Genomic DNA, 18,199 nt, shown 5'->3' on the forward strand with positions numbered 1-18,199 from the left:
CACATAATTTGACCGCTTTTGTTAATGAAAAACTACCAAAATTAGTCCCAGATCAAAGAGATGCTTTTGAAACTATAGTCGATAGCGTCATTAATGACAAAAGAAAAGTTTTCTTTTTGGATGCACCCGGTGGAACAGGAAAGACGTTTCTTGCTAATTTGATACTTGCTAAGATAAGAGAATCGGGGAAGATAGTAATAGCAGTTGCTTCCTCAGCAATTGCTGCAACTCTCTTGACGGATGGAAAAACTGCTCATTCTACTTTTAAACTTCCGCTATCCGTAAATCTTGAGCAACAATCTACATGTTCTATCCGCGAAAATGGGTATGTTGGTAAATTAGTACAAGACGCCTCATTGATTATGTGGGACGAATGCACGATGAGCCATAGAGCACATATAGAGGCCGTGAACAGAACCTTAGAGGATCTAAGGAACTCCTCTGCAGTCATGGGCGGGATTACTTTTGTTTTTGCGGGAGATTTTCGACAAACTCTCCCCGTTATTAACAGAGGTACGCGAGCAGATATCATCGAGGCATGATTGAAATCGTCACCCTTATGGGCTTCAATTGAAACATTGAAATTACGAACGAATATGAGAGCTCATGTTCATGGAATCACTGATAGCGATTTCCCACAACAACTGCTAAAACTTGGAGAAGGAATTTTTCCCACTCCAAATTTAAGCGATCATTGTGACATTCTCTGGATGAGTCCCTAGGTCAAATACTCCATAATTTGGAAAACTTAATAGATGCTATATACTTTCATTGGCTATGTTCTAGGGCTATAGTGTCTCCTAAGAATGATACTGTTAATGAAATAAACAATCTAATATTTCAAAAAGTCCCCGGCCAAATTAAAACATACAAATCAATCGACAATGTGACTAATATCGAAGACGCAGTCCATTATCCACAGGAATTTTTAAATTCGTTGAACCCTTCTGGACTGCCACCACATGAGTTGTCGCTAAAAATCGGAATCCCAATAATGCTTTTAAGAAATTTAAGCCCCCCGAACATGTGTAATGGGACGAGGCTGCTTATTAAAGAGTTAAAGGACAATTTAATTGTAGCAACTATTATTACTGGCCCAGCAGCTGGTCAACTGGCTCATATACCGAGGATACCGATGATCCCGACTGATCTGCCAATCCCATTTACACGGCTTCAATTTCCGGTAAAAACATCTTTCGCATTAACGATTAACAAGTCCCAAGGTCAAACCTTCGAATTAGTAGGGATCGACCTGCGAAAGAAATGTTTTACTCACGGTTAAATGTATGTTGGACTATCGCGGGTCGGAGCCCCTGAAAATCAATTTATTTTGTTGCCACAGAATAAAACAACATCAAATATAGTTCATAGGGAAGCTCTAGCACAATAAAAAGTTTTTCTTTTGGGATTATGACCTCTTTGCAATAATTAAAAATATAAACAAAAAAACCTGATATTGAGAAAAAACAAACAAAAGAAATGTATTAAACAAAAAAATTAAAACGTAAAAAAATATAAAAAACACTAATAAAAAATACAAAAACAAAAACAAAAACAAAAAAATATAAAACAATGAAAAAAGTACAAAAAAATCTTAAATAATATATAAGAATTAAATTTCATATTTTTTTTTTAAATTCGACGCAAAAAATTGTGAATATTTGTGTAAATGTCATGTTGAGTGCCCGTGCGAAGCCGCTATGTGTATGTAACAACATCCACTGCAATGTTCACAGTTTTTCTGTAATGTCTTTAGCATCACCATTGCATCCGTGCGAAGCCGGGGCGGGTCGCTCCTAGTCTTATAATAAAACATAAAAGTTCAAAGTCCACATTGCAATTATCCGGCATACCTCTTGTTCTTTGACAAACAAAAACAAGCAGCATTGTGGACAAAAAGCTAATTGATCTCTCTAACGAGCTCTCAATTGCTTACGAACAAATCATAACAAACAATTCGTGCATACTTATGTACAAAGCATATTGATCTCCTCAGCGAGCTCTCAATTGCACAAAACATAAGTACCTTCATAAGCACATACATACTTACATACACACAGGTCCAAGTATTAGGGTGTACCTAAATACTAACATAAGGACGTAAAAGTTGGTAATAAAGTAAAAGTGCGGATATTTTAAAACTTAAAGCTAAAATAAAATAAATAAATAATATTACTTCGCAAAAATGGTTAACAACAACAATAATCAAAATACACCTGTAGGAGCTACACGCTCAAATCAGGTTGTTAAATTCATTTCACAAAGTGACAGTTTATTAAGATACTGCACTAGATTTGCCTCTTTGCCGATTCATGAAAACTCTGAGTCGTTATTAGAAATCAAAATTCAAAATCTTGAAAACTTTTGGACTCGGCTCCAAGTGGCTCATGACGCCATTCTAGATTCTAACGATTCAGATACACATAATTTTAAATCATCGGCTTACGATATTTACGAAAACTGCTTGGACCAATATGAAGAAACGAAAGCTATGATCTCTGATCAATTAAAGCTCATTAAAGCAATCGCACCTACTCCCCACAGTAGAGTAGAGCTGCCACAAATAGACAATCAAGAGGCAAGTTCAGGCATCCAACTCGAGTTGCCTGCATGTGATACAGAGACCTTTTACGGAGGTTATGAAGAATGGCCGTCATTCCGGGACATGTTCACAGCCGTTTACATCAACCATTCACAACTATCAAAGGCACAAAAACTGTATCACCTCCGATACAAAACAAAAGGTCAAGCAGGCGAAATAGTTAAACAGTTCGCATTAAATGACGACAATTTCAATTTGGCTTGGGAAGCTCTAAAAGCTAGATATGAAAACGAAAGAATACTGGTCGATAAACAAGTAACGACACTATTAAACTTGCCTAAAATCAAGAAAGGAACAAGTGAAGAATTTGTAACACTACAATCCACTGTTTCTAATTGTTTGTCGATTCTATCGACGCTAAATATTCCCACAGACAGCTGGGACCCAATTCTGGTAAACATTTGCACCTCCGCATTACCAGAAAAGTCGTTACTTCTATGGGAGCAATCGCTCTCATCACGAAAAAAGTGCCCAACGTGGCACCAAATGAAAGATTTTCTCACCACCCAATATGAAATTGCGGAAAGGTTAGAAGAAAAAATAATCAAAACTAAGAATAAACACGACCAAAATGGAAGCTTAAATAGACCCCAAGTTAGGAACAAAAACAATCCAAACAGAAACTTTTACAAAACGCAATCGTTCACATCCGAACTGAAAAAACAAACGTCATGCGAACTATGCACAAGAGGGCACAAGCTAAAATCTTGCGAAAAGTTTAAAAAACTTAAAATAAATGAAAGGAACAACTTTGTCAGATCAAAAAGACTCTGTACAAACTGCTTGTCCCATACACATAATCTTAAAAATTGCAAAAGCAAATTTAACTGCTTACATTGTCATAAAAGACATCATACAATGCTTCATTACAGCAGATATCCCATCTCACCCCAAAGAAGCGCATTTATAAAACAAACCAAGAGTATAATTGCAAAAGCAAATCAGGAAACTGAAAATACTAAAAATTGCCAACAGACACCATGCTGCTCAAAGGCACAAAAATCTCAAACGCTGCACAGTGAAACACAAAGTGGACCAGTTGCAGAACCAGTTTCCACCATACCAACTCAAGTTGGGGACAAATACCTTAATTCACAATTAAGGAAATTACAAAAGTTAAGGAAACTTCCAATAACAAACAAAACTATACAAGATGAGTATTGTGAGCACTTCTCTAAAGTCTCAACTACTCGATCAAATAATGGCCGGTACGTCGTACGACTACCACTAGAGCCACAATTATCCAATACCCCTCATAAAGGTAGAAAAAGCAAGGTCAGATTCCCTCTGACTACCTCATTTATAAACACAAGTATATGTTCGTAACTTTTCGACCCCGCAGGATGGCCTTCGCCAATAATGATACATAAATCCTGCTTAAAAAATCTCAACCCCAAATTAGTGTATAGACGCTAAAACATAACAAAACTATTTCAAAAAGTAAAAAAAAAAAAAAAAAAAAAAATCGACACTTTTCTTACAATATTGCCCCACAGAGGCTTAAACTTTCAAAAATAAATAAAATCTCAAAAGAAAATCAAGGGATTACCATACTCCCAATGCGATACAGTGGGGCACCTAGACTTAACCAAAGCAAAGGTAGCTCTTATCGCACCTACATTAGCGCTTCTCATAAGGGTAGTTGGTGAGAATCTGCTGTACAACTTGAACATACCACTTAAAAAATTATTATTCTAATGAAGCCGTTCGCAATAACCGGCCACTCTCTCGCAAGAATCCTCTAATTCCACAGCTCAAAACTGAAGGCTAAAGAGCACGCACTCTGGCCATATCTGAGTCAGTCGTGGCGTCGCTATATTTCATAAAAATAAAAAAAAAATAAAAAAATTAAAACCATTTCAAAAAAGCCCTAACCTCAGGGAAAGTTTTCAAAGGAGCACCCATTCTGGCCATACTTGAGCCAGGCGTGGAGTACCTGTCCTTAATAAACCATAATCGATCATACAAAAAAAATTGCAACAATTCCAAATAACATGGAAAAGACAATAATAAATAATCCACATATTAAACCGGTATGTCGTCCGCAAAATAAAGTTGCTTATCTCAAACGTACTATGTATATTAAAATTCATATCAAACGAAAGCCGTTTCTACACAAAGGTATAAATATGATTAGAGCCCCAACACCAAATATCCGACGGTCGCCATGCTACATCACTAGCAGTACGTCGACATATGTACATGAAATCGCATATACATACATATAGTACTAGGCAAAATATTCGCCTAGGGGGCCCAGGATGTTTAAATGAGTTAAGCCTCCCCCCACTCTACCCGGGAGAAACTGGCGCACCCTAAGGACGAACTCACATACACCACATCCGATGACACCATACACTCACATCACCACACCACACCAACACAACTCACCACACATGTACCCACTCAACAAAAAGGATGGACATCGGGATGGAAGATTCATTCGTCCTAAACAATTCGAAAGGTCAACTCGCAACCTCAATTCGTTCGATACACTGCGCCGCGATAACACCTCAAGCTATTCTACAATCAAACATTTCACCGATCCTGTGCGCGTTAATTCGAATCGTCAACCATCCAGCGCGCTACATCACTTCATCTATACACCTGAATCAATCCGAACGGCAGCGCGGGCAAGTTGAAATTGGATTCTCGCCGCCTTACTCGTCGATATTTCTTGTTAATTCTTCACCATTAATTTTTTGTTGATTAAATGATATTGTTCGTGAAACAACATACATAATTGATTTTTTTATTTTAATTAAGGCAGTACTGAGTACTATCTTAAGCACCAAAGTAACAAGAACGTAACGGTTGTGTCATATTCAATCATGTTATGGCTTATTAGTCGAAGCGAAGTTGAGCGTGTCGGCCGTGCGAAATTTTCGAAGCATATTATTAAAAAATAATTAAAAGATAAATTTGAAAAAAATATTTACACAGTTTTACGAACAAATAGTGAAAATACAAGTGAAAAAATTTGAAAATATTTTTCTATTGTACAGCTAGAATTTTTTGTTTGTGCGGTTGGGCGTTTGGGTCATTCAAATATTACAATGAGTAAAGCACGAAGAGGGCGGTGTAATGAAGTCATACAGCAGATTTTGAAGATAGACTGGGACAAATCTTCTGACGAAGAGTGTGATGCAGACGATGAAGAGTTTTTGGAGAAGGATTGAAAAGAATTTTTAGAAAATGATGAAGAATTAGAAATCGGTATACTAAAAACTGCCAACCAAGAAATTTTTAAAAGATCAGAAAATATGGATGACTTTATTATTGAAAAAGTTGATGTTTCCCAATTGAACTGGAGAAAAAGACCAATCGACTTTCAAGACGTTACTTGGAAAGAGTCAGAAGAAAACTTTAAAATAGTAAATAAGCCGGTTCAATATTTCAACAGTTTTTTTGATGATGCTTTAATCCAATTGCGGAACAGACCAATATGTATTCCCTCCAAGAGTCCGGTAGTGAAGTCAATTGCTCAAATGATGATATTCGTCGCTTTCTTGGAGTTTGGTTCTACTTGGGCGTAGTCCAGTTGCCGGTTTTTAGAATGGCATGGTCGCAAGAATTCAAATTAATAGCAATAACAGATTCGATGCCGAGAAATAAATTTGAGAAAATAAAGAAATGTATCCATTTTTCTGATAAGTCGAAACAACCATCTAAAAGCGCTAATAATTATGACAAATGATACAAAATTCGTCCACTATTATCCTTGCACAAAGAAAAATTCAACAATCTACCTCAAGAGGAACACCAAAGCATTGATGAGCAGGTCATAGCATATGAAGGTTGTTATACTTAGCATCCGCAGTACCAAAATTTAAAAATCACAAACTGTATTTTGATAATTGGTTCACTTCAGTAAGCCTTCTTGTGGTTCTAAAAGAAATGGGAATATTTTGCATCGGAACGGTGCGAAAAAGTCGAATGGGAAAGTGTGAACTAAAGTCTGAGTCAGATTTGAAAAAGCTTGGCAGGGGATCATATGAAATAAAATGTGAATCTAATCTTGGCATTGCTGCAGTGCGCTGGCTAGATAATAAGCCAGTTCAGTTATTGTCCACATTTGTGGGAGATAAACTAATCGAGACATGTAAGCGTTTGAATGGAAAAGAAAAAAAATTGTTGATGTTCCGAGACCGGCTATTGTTTCAAAATATAATAAACACATGGGAGGAGTTGATCTTGCCAACATGCTTATGGAGCTGTATAAAATGAAATATCGCTCCAATAAGTGGTACATGAAAATAATTCATTGGAGCCTAAGCACAGTAGTTATCAATTCCTGGTTTATGTGTCGGAGACATCTCAAAATCATTAATGCAAACATCAAGCATATGCCACTTATAAAATTCCAGATGGATATCGCAATTGAGCTCTTAAGCTCTACGCCGGTTGTTTCCAGTTCTACTCAAAAGAAGAGGGGACGCCCTAGTTCTATGCAAAATGTAGAAACCGTCTCAACTCTGGACTCATTTTCTTTCTCAGAAGCGTCTAGTTCGAAACGCCGTCATGTTGTTGAAGATCATCTATGCTGCAATACGCACAAGAACTGTTTTTTATCTTATCACACTTAAAATACAAAACAAACATATATGTATTTATATCACTCAAATACTGCCCTAAACGCCTAAAGTTGCTTATAAGCAACTTTTAATATCTTTTGATCGGATCACGCTATTGACCTTTTTATGGCAGTTAATTGAGCCATTTTAAGTCAGAAAATCAAGAAAAAAATTTTTCTGGTGGTTGGTTTAAGTGCGGTCTTGAAAGGGTTAAGAACATGTAAGTTTTACTCGTACAAAAGTTTGAAAACGGTTAATTTGACCTGTACTGGAAGGTTTAGTGTTAATATACACAAATAAGTAATACTGTATGATAATATAAAATTTATACCATATTGGGGTCACTGAAGTACTTTCGCATATTACTCCTTCTTGCGTTGCTTTAAAAAAATAAACCTGGTCGAGCCAATACATGGAGTGGCTGAAGTACTTTTTCGTAGTACTCCCTTTAAAAAAATAACCTTGGTAGAGCAAATTCCTAGGGTGACTGAAGATCTTTTGCGTAGTACTCTTTAAAAATCTAAGTATTTTATTACGTAATATTATTATTTAATATTACTTAGTTGTATTAAATTTAAGTAAGAAAATATCCATACGCATGGAATGGATTGTTTATACTCATTTTAATTTGAAATATAATTTATAGACACACTTGTTTTTATTAGAACTAAGATTGCTAAATAAAGAAAGAGAAACTATATGAAAATAGAGAAATTCAACGAATTGCTTATATTTGCTTATTATCGTATGGCAGCGTTCCATTTCCTCATAATTGTTAGCACATAAATGGTGCTCACTACAAGTGTAAAAAGTGATTTTTAAAATATAGATTTCTTGCATATAAAACTTTCAAAAAGGGTAAATTGTGAATTTCTTTAAATGTTTACATGTTTAATTAAATGAATTTGAAATAAAAAAATTTGTATAACAAGAGTTAAATGTAGTGATATAGCTTGTTGAAATGTTCGAATTTTGAGAATGTTTGAACTTTAAAGTCGAATATCTCGTAAACTAAGCGTTTAAGGTACCTATAACTTCACATATTTTTTAATCAGGAGGACTTCCTCTTCCCAACGGTACCTTCAAAGCGGCGCCAAAGAATCGGAAAGTAAAATGGTGTCAATAGCGTTATTAAATTCGACGTTTAAATGCGATTAGACTCCACAACTAGACAGCAGGAGCGGAGATTTAAGTCTGGCTTGGACTACGACAGCAGAAAGAGTGCAGAGATGGAAGTGGATGAAGAAAAGGTAGAGAAGCAGTGTCAGAACTGTATTGGGGTAAATAAGAAATTCTTGGCGGAGCAATGAAGATCCACGGATGAGGCTGTTAACCTCATGATGAATAGAGTTTTTATAAAAGTTACCAGAAGAAGCGCCAGAGGAGATTCTAAAAATATTTGTGTAATGTATATTATTAACTTACATACCTTGTGCTATCTTTTAGTGATCAACCAGTAGACGGAGGTCATACTCGAAAGGACGAGGCAACAAAATAATTACGTGAAAACATGGAGAGAGTTAAAAGTGAACAAGAACCTATATTGCTTTTTCACGCATACGACACTCACCCAATAAATACATCGAATGAAACATAGGGTGGTGTAGGTAGGTGTAAATAAATAACTTGAACTTTTTTCAACATTTTCGATATTTTCAGAAAAATGCATTAACCTGGAACTGGTACAATAAAGTTAATTGTTCGTTTAATAGACTTACATGTATAAACAAAGAATATTTTCTCCAGTCATAATCCTTCCAATCACTTTTAGTGAATACAGAACAAAATATACATACATATGTACTATATATCACAAAATGTTGGGGGACCACTTTGAACAACAAACGGAACAACTTTTTGTAGCATTTTCTATAGCATTTACGGATGCGCAATTAGCTGCTGTAAGTGTAATGTTCCCGAAAATTGGTTAACATATTTTTAAGTATTTCCCTTTAGCTCACCAACGCGGAGACTTTTAAGACATTAATGGGTACGAATGGCATAAATACTCAGGACTTTGTGACGAGTCCGTTGACGGAATGGGTGAAAAAAGTAAGTGATTTGCCAATTCCTGAAGCTGATAAGACACTTGACGAATATATTGATAAAGTTTGCAATAAAATGGGAGAATATAAGCTAACAACAATTTGTTAATATTTAAATTACGTATTATTATTTCACACATACATACATGTAATCATTAAAGTCGCGGGAGGGTTTCTCAACACTGAGGGTGCCGGAATTTATCTACTTCAAAGCAAGATTAATCATCATCCGACATTTCCTTATTCAAACGACATAGTTGTATTGAAAGAGGAGGCACAACAAGTTGGTGAAAATAAATAGTAATATTATTAGTAGTTACAGTATTAATTTTTAAAATTTAATCCCATATCTCGGGACCCGATTGACCAATTTCGACAAAATTTGGAACATAACATTATTTTCATCTTCCTGTGTCCTGAGCGAAATCGGACTACAATCACGCCTACTTCCCATCTAACACAATTTAAAATTCCATTTGATTCTTTCACTTTCCAATACATAAATAAAGAATTAATTAATATAACGGAATACAATTTTGCGGTAATAATTTCCTTAAAGTAAGCTACCTTTTGACCAATAAATGTCTCAATCCATCCAAAACTGTTCAAGCCCTTGGTACCGAATATGTGAAGCCGATACCAGTAGTTGACTTTTGACCGAAAATATCGTTCAATTTGTGAGATATAAAATTGAAATTCACGCAGAATCATTTTCTGACAATAGTATTTCATTGTGTGAAAAATGGGTTGAATCGGGTAAATACTTTCCGGATGGGCAAAAATAAATCAAATCTGGTCGGCACTACCCCCTTCTCAAATATATTCAATATAAAATGTTCGGTTGCACACTTCCTTACTTGTTTTATTTTAATATATTGCATTATTATATTTAATCATGCATTTTCACTCATAAAATTACTTTAAATAATTTTGTCCGGTTTTTGAGACCAAATGCTCCTATGTGCGCTGGTGGGGAAAAGTAAAAACCTTATTGAGCTGGAAATATTTCATTCATTGAGTGCATGCGTATATATAAGTACTTGTATATGTATACGTGTCTCAAATAAACATATTTGAGCCGAAAGACATCTAATTTGGTGGAAGTTTATGGTGAGCATGCACCATTGTATAAACCTACAAGTAATAAATCCTATCATTTTCACCCATACATACACAGGCGAAAGCTTGTAGAATGAAAGAAATTACATTAAGAATGCAATAGAACGAGGGAAGACTCAGGGCAAAAGCCCAGGCAGTTCGTTTGGACTTCCTAAATATTCTACTTCTAAAACGGCCAAATGTCTTAGAAAAGGAACGAGTGTGTTGCCGTGTTATGGTATCCAATTTATTATTTTAATTACATTATAGTTAAATTTTCAAATACATTTCGATTACTAAAATTCATAAAGATTAAATTTACCTAGTTTTTATTAAAATTTTATTTATTGTATCAAAATATTGGTAAATATTTTCTATTTTATTAAAAATATTTGAAGAATCTATCTATTTTTGTTTAAATTATTACAAATAGTTTTGTTTAGTATTGTATATTTTATATTTGACCTCTTGGGGAACCTAACACCCAAAAAAATATTGCTAACGCGCCTATACTGCAACCTCTTTACTATTTTTAAGTATTTTTATTTAAATCTCTGTGCCGAAAAATCAACTATTTAGATCAAGTGATCTCAGCTGTTGACGACCATATAATTCCTTTGTTACTTGTATGTTTCTACAATGGCATGCACCACCTGAGCTTGCGGGCTAAAAGTGGTGTGTACGATTTTGAAGTTGAGATGTTGAATTAATAGATTAAGAACGTCCTGGGCGGCCTTACTCGATAAAGATGACTACAAACCTAAAAAACCCTCACAGAATCTCTGAGCGTCGCAGAAGCAGCCATATGAAAATGCTTAAATGCTGTTTGAACGCAATATAAATAACAGAGTTTTGCGTGTTTGTGACTGGTGATGAAGCAGGAATAAAGAAATGTCCAACTTATTCCAGTGTGAGAGCAAAATAAGCGTTTTTTATATAATTTTCCATTGATCGGGCAAAATAATAATTTTTAGGCATTTAAATTAAAATACCCAACAATTATTACAATTAAAAATTATTTTATATTGGACTTCTAATATACCGCGAAATTATTTAAATCTTTTTTTATAATATATTATAATAACTGACTTTTGAACTTTTCAGTACTTAATAAGGTGAATTAAGCCTACATTTTTTTACGTGTTTTTAATCATTGGTAATTGAAAATTAATATTACTATGTATCACATTGCAAAACGTTTCATGAAATATATTTCAATTTCGCATTTTCTTTAGTTTTCTCTGTTTTACATTTTTTATTAGCGGTATTAAACGGTGGCAACAAATCCCTCTGTTCACATATATTTTTGTAGCACATGAAAATTTTAATTAGCTCTACTCTCATATCGCTCCCAATTTTTTGCTACCGCTACGCCAGAGCAAAGCTCTTCTTTTTTGGCTATTGCTACAGCTATAGTTTTTTACCTAACAAGACTCCGAGCAGAGAAGAGCACATACTTTTACATTGAGAGAGCAATAGCAAAAAGAAATACTACGAGAGTATCAGCTTTTCAAACGCTGAACAAATACTTTTGTTAGGGAAAAGGTTATTTATGTGTTACCTATAACATATTTATTTTTTAACGAATAGGTTAATCATGTTAGCATGTTTGTTACGAGTTGTTAATACGGACTGTTATTAACTGCCTTATCGTTTTTAACTCAAATATATATTATATGTATAAACAGAAAAAAACGAAGAACCTATACCTGACACAATAACAATATTAAATTTCTTTTCAAAACTTTTGGCCCTTGCTACTACTGTATGTTCGTTGTTCTGTAACTCTTTTCTTACTTTTCTTGTTTCACACACATCCAAAAACCACCGCAATACTTTGCCATCTCAGCCAAAATAACTTCGCCGATAAAGACCATATCTTTTCGTTGTAGGGAATCAAGATTAATTTTAAATTTCTGAAAATTAGAATATTTTTTCCTCTGTTACATTTTTTCATTACTTACCCTTAATTTACCACATCATTCTTGAGCACACGTATCACTAGATGCCTAGTGATGTCTTGTCCTTAAACGTTTATTAATAGCAGTTAGACTAGCGCCTCAAAACCTTTATCACACAAACATCGGGTAACTGTAGCAAAGAAAAAAATATTATATTTGTAAAATTCGTTAGTTGAAAACAATTGGTGATAAGCACAGTTGTTTCCAATACAACTCGCTGTTCCATCTCGATGTCATAGGCAATACAGCAAAGTTTGTCTTTCATCTTGCATAATTTCAAAGGCAGCGGTTTGATTAAACGTATAACCACCAAACAGCTGCAACTGTAAAAAAAAACTAATTTCATTATTTCATTAATCTTAAACAACAGGTGATATAACGGCCATGTCCAGTCGTTTTTAATAAACTTACTTCAATAATTTTTTCTCGATGTTCTGTTATCAGTATTTTGGTGTTTTTTGCCTCACCATTCTCCTATGCATAGGAGTTCTCTAAGAGCTGTGGAGCTTCATCATCCTAAGGTTCTGTGAGTTTTGTTTTGTGGCACCAATAAAAGAAGTATTTCGTAAACGAAGCATACTAAACAAAATTACAATTTATAGATCAATTTCTTATAAAGAAAACTTGTTTATCTAACAGTGATATCTGCATAAAATCTATCACGATTTATATTGTTGTTGTTGTTGTGGCCGGCTAATAATCCGGGGAATATACGGTGCGGTATATTCGCAGGCAAAGGTGCAATCTCCAAAGAAATTATCAGTGTACGCAGTTTTATTTAAAAAACTTTCGGCTTTTTTCTATCATAGGTTCATTTAAAAAATTATTCATAATTAAAACATTTATCAAACAAAAGCTTACCAGTTGAAACGTCAAAATTAAGCACAAAATTGCGTTTTTTGCTGCTTCTGTTATGGATTCTTCTTTTTGAAAAATTGTGTATCGACTTTTCTCTTTTATAGCGTGATCAGCGAAAAACGCTACTCGCTTCCTCAGTTGCCTTCCTTAATGAGCATAATGTGTCAAAATTTGAGCCCGTGGTAAAAACACAGAAAGCTGTCATCTTGTTTTGTTTTCATTTGAACAATGTTGCCATTGCTCAATACACATATACAGTTTTGTACACATCTAAGTTTACAATTACAATTTTTCATAATATAAAATATCAAAACTGAAAACAAACTGTTAAAAATAATTTATATCTTTATTAATAATAGCTTTCGACTCTGATTTTGAGTTAGTTTAAGAAAATTACAAACATATTGAAGACAATTTTTATAATTAATACAGTATATCGAGATTGGCAACCCTACGTTGTGGGAGAGCAATCAGCTGACACGTTTTGACGGCAAAAATCCGAATGCCGTGGAAATCTACGGAAGGGAGAAGCGGTGTTGGCTGATCACTTACATTGCGCTGCCATAAGATAGATCGTATCAGTTGACACGGGTTACGGGTTTACGTTGTTCCCTGTTTGCGCTTTTAACATAAAAGTATTTCGATAGTTTTTCACTTTCTTACTTACGCTAATTCCCATTAATAGCAGGATTCTGTAACCTGTCTCTAGTCTCTTTTTGAGATATTTTGAGGTACAGTCTCAATTTGTGACTAGTTACTATTCACTAAACAGTCGTTAGTCTCAAAATATTGCTTCAAATTTGAGACCTGATAGTTAGCAGCTCACAAAACTAAAAAGAAAGAGGTTAGTAAACTTTTTTTTAATAAAATTATTATTTAAAATATATGTAAATTTGTTAATTTTTCAGGAAAAAGAGATCAAGGTGGGATAAAGAGGAAGTTGAACTTCTTCTATGCTTGTGGGAGGACAAGTTGCCACAGCTTCGTGGTGTAAAACGTAATTCTCACGTTTAGAGGATATGTCTGTAGAAATGCCCACAAAGGGGCATGTATATTCCGCGAATGAAATTCGTGTGAAAATACATAATTCGACAAATAAATACAGGTAAGTTTATTTAATATGCATGTGCATTTAATCATAAAATTTTACAGAGATGAGAGGAAATCTATAAAATAAATGGTATCCTCGGGAGCTATAAAAGCTTCAATTTGGAAACATTGGTGGAGAAGAGCACAGGTTAGTAAAACAAAACAGAAATTTGAAAAGTTTATATTAATAAACTATTATAAACTAATTTATTACAATTCACGAAGTTGTAGACTGTGCATCACTCCTTAACAGCTCTTCCATTACGCTGGATTCCCAAGAAGAATTGCCGTTTGTAGACGAGGAAAAAGAAAAAAACATATTTCAAATAATATTCAAAATGAATGTTTGGAGGAATTCCGGGCTTCAAATAGAAAAATTGTGGCGGAAATTGAAGCAATTAAAGAGGATGGCAGGGAGGCCCATCAAATTGAAAGAAAAAGAAATGACATCCTCGAAAAATTCTTAGAAGCATTTAAGGAAAGCATATAACAACATGGAGGATGGAGTCCTCACGCAAGTGAGGAAAGTTCTCTGATCGCCATTCACTTGGGAGTGGCCAGAAACGATTCTTTTGCATATGACTCAAGCAGCTCACGACTTCCGGTCTTTGACCAAGTATCCTCTGGGTAGCCTCAGAACATCCGTTTGAAGGCGAGCTAACGTGAGAAGGCGAAACATCCCCTGCATAGGGTTGTGCGCTGGGTTTGGGACCCGACACGTAAAAAAACACCCCCAATGAAAAGGAACAACAAGCCTCGGATGAGTGACCCCCCTTTTGATGATGACCATGGCAAACGAAATAAGGACTACGAATTGAGGGCATGCACCTGGAATGTCCGGTCCCTTAATTGGGAAGGTGCCGCTGCCCAGCTGGTTGATGTCCTCGTGAAAATAAAGGCTGACATCACCGCCGTCCAAGAAATGCGATGGACGGGACAAGGACAGAGACAAGTAGGTCCTTGTGACATTTACTACAGTGGCCATATAAAGGAGCGCAAGTTTGGTGTGGGATTCGTGGTGGGAGAGAGACTCCGTCGCCGAGTACTACCATTCACTGCGGTGAATGAACGTCTAGCCAAAATCCGCATCAAAGCGAGGTTCTTAAACATATCGCTGACTTGCGCCCACGCCCCGACGGAAGAGAAGGACGATGTGACCAAAGATGCCTTTTATGAGTGCTTGGAGCGCACTTATGAGAGATGCCCCCGCCACGATGTCAAAATCGTGCTTGGCGACTTCAACGCCAAGGTGGGCAAAGAAGGTATCTTTGGCACTACAGTCGGTAAATTCAGCCTCCACGACGAAACATCCCCAAATGGGTTGAGGCTGATCGACTTCGCCGGGGCCCGAAATATGGTTATCTGTAGTACTAGATTCCAGCATAAGAAGATACATCAAGCTACCTGGCTGTCTCCGGATCGAAAAACCACCAACCAGATCGATCATGTTGTGATAGACGGAAGACACGTCTCCAGTGTTTTAGATGTTCGTGCGCTCCGAGGTCCTAACATCGACTCGGACCACTATATTGTTGCCGCCAAAATTCGCACCCGCCGCTGTGCAGCAAAAAACGCACGCCAACAAACACAAGGAAGGTTCGACGTCGGGAAGCTGCAATCACAACAGACAGCCGAACGATCCTCTACTCGGCTTGCACTCCTGCTCTCTGAGAGCACTCGTCAACAACTCGGTATAAGGGAACTGTGTGACGGCATTTCAAACTCCTTACGTACAGCGGTTGCAGCTGGTTTTCGGAAAGTGCAAAAGAACAGCTGGTACGACGAGGAGTGCCGTGTCGCAGCGGAGAGATAACAGGCTGCCTACCTCGCAACGTTACGATCGACCACAACACGTGCGGGATGGGATAGATACCGAGAGTTGAAGAGGGAAGCGAGACGCATTTGCAGACAGAAGAAGAAAGAGGCCGAAATGCGTGAGTATGAACAGCTTGATAAGCTGGCCGACAGGGGTAATGCTCGAAAATTCTACGAAAAAATGCGGCGGCTTACAGAAGGTTTCAAGACCGGAGCATACTCCTGTAGAACCCCCAAAGGTGATCTAGCCACCGATGCCCAGAGCATACTTAGATTATGGAGGGAACACTTCTCCAGACTGCTAAATGGCAGTGAACACACAACACCAGGAGAAAGCGAACCCGATTCCCCAATCGATGACGATGGAGCAGACGTTCCATTACCCGACCATGAAGAAGTTCGAATAGCAGTTGCTCGCCTGAAGAACAACAAAGCGGCAGGGGCCGACGGATTGCCGGCCGAGCTATTGAAACATGGCGGCGAAGAACTGATAAGGAGCATGCATCAGCTTCTTTGCAAAATATGGTCGGACGAAAGTATGCCCAACGATTGGAATTTAAGTGTGCTATGTCCAATCCATAAAAAAGGAGACCCCACAATCTGCGCCAACTACCGTGGGATAAGCCTCCTCAACATCGCATATAAGGTTCTGTCGAGCGTATTGTGTGAAAGATTAAAGCCCACCGTCAACAAACTGATTGGACCTTATCAGTGTGGCTTCAGACCTGGTAAATCAACAATCGACCAGATATTCACCATGCGCCAAATTTTGGTAAAAACCCGTGAAAGGAGAATCGACACTCACCACCTATTCGTTGATTTCAAAGCTGCTTTCGACAGCACGAAAAGGAGCTGCCTTTATGCCGCGATGTCTGAATTTGGTTTCCCCGCAAAACAAATACGACTGTGTAAACTGACGTTGAGCAACACCAAAAAGTCCGTCAGGATCGGGAAGGACCTCTCCAGACGTCCGATACCAAACGAGGTTTCAGACAAGGCGACTCCCTATCGTGCGATTTCGTCAATCTGCTGCTGGAGAAAATAGTTCGAGCTGCAGAACTTAACCGAGCAGGTACAATCTTTTATAAGAGTGTACAGTTGCTGGCGTATGCCGATGATGTTGATATCATCGGTCTCAACACCCGCGCCGTTAGTTCTGCTTTCTCCAGACTGAATAAGGAAGCAAAACAAGTGGGTCTGGCAGTGAACGAGGGCAAGACGAAATATCTCCTGTCATCAAACAAACAGTCGTCGCACTCGCGACTTGGCACTCACGTCACTGTTGACAGTCATAACTTCGAAGTTGTAGATAATTTCGTCTATCTTGGAACCAGCGTAAACACCACCAACAATGTCAGCCTGGATATCCAACGCAGGATTACTCTTGCCAACAGGTGCTACTTCGGACTGAGTAGGCAATTGAGAAGCAAAGTCCTCTCTTGACGAACAAAAACCAAACTCTATAAGTCACTCATAATACCCGTCCTGCTCTATGGTGCAGAGGCTTGGACGATGACAACAACCGATGAGTCGACGTTACGAGTTTTCGAGAGAAAAGTTCTGCGATCGCATTCGATGGAACGATGAGCTGTACGAGATATACGACGACATTGACTTACTTCAGCGAATTAAAAGACAGCGGCTACGCTGGCTAGGTCACGTTGTTCGAATGGACGAAAACACTCCAGCTCTGAAAGTATCCGACGCAGTACCCGCCGCGGGAAGCAGAGGAAGAGGAAGACCTCCACTCCGGTGGAAGGACCAAGTGGAGAAGGACCTGGCCTCGCTTGGAATATCCAATTGGCGCCACGTAGCGAAGAGAAGAAACGACTGGCGCGCTGTTGTTGACTCGGCTATAATCGCGTAAGCGGTGTCCACGCTAGTAAAGAAGAAGAAGGGATATAACAACATATCCTTGAAAACATGAGAACTACGTTTTGCACCACGAAGCATATATCTAGTCCAGGAGAATATTTTTATATTATATATATATATATTTTTATTATATATATATATATATATATTAGTTTGCATTTGCAACCATTTCTTGTTTATGCTATCATTCATTTCGTTTACAAAATTGAGCAAGACGAAAGAACATTTTATTATTAATATAGCGTTTTTAATATCGTTGTCAATTCCCTATCCTTCTAAACC

At 37.1% G+C, this 18,199-nt stretch overlaps 1 long non-coding RNA gene across 2 annotated transcripts in view; it reads right to left on the minus strand.

The window, feature by feature from the left end:
- Positions 1-13,300, minus strand: part of LOC109579428 (uncharacterized) — a 36,883-nt gene extending 23,583 nt beyond the window's left edge. The window contains exons 1-6 of one of the 2 annotated variants that reach the window (XR_007421946.1): positions 13,142-13,300; positions 12,918-13,080; positions 12,692-12,859; positions 12,477-12,603; positions 12,284-12,410; positions 7,932-12,198 (exon numbers count right to left, since the gene is read on the minus strand). This is a non-coding gene — a long non-coding RNA (uncharacterized LOC109579428). Of the gene's footprint in view, positions 1-7,931; positions 12,199-12,283; positions 12,411-12,476; positions 12,604-12,691; positions 12,860-12,917; positions 13,081-13,141 lie in introns of those variants that run through there. The other variant, XR_007421947.1, reaches the window with a different exon arrangement.
- Positions 13,301-18,199: the final 4,899 nt, after the last annotated feature.

The sequence above is a fragment of the Bactrocera dorsalis genome, chromosome 2, assembly GCF_023373825.1.
Source record: "Bactrocera dorsalis isolate Fly_Bdor chromosome 2, ASM2337382v1, whole genome shotgun sequence".
In the NCBI taxonomy this organism is placed as follows: domain Eukaryota; kingdom Metazoa; phylum Arthropoda; class Insecta; order Diptera; family Tephritidae; genus Bactrocera; species Bactrocera dorsalis.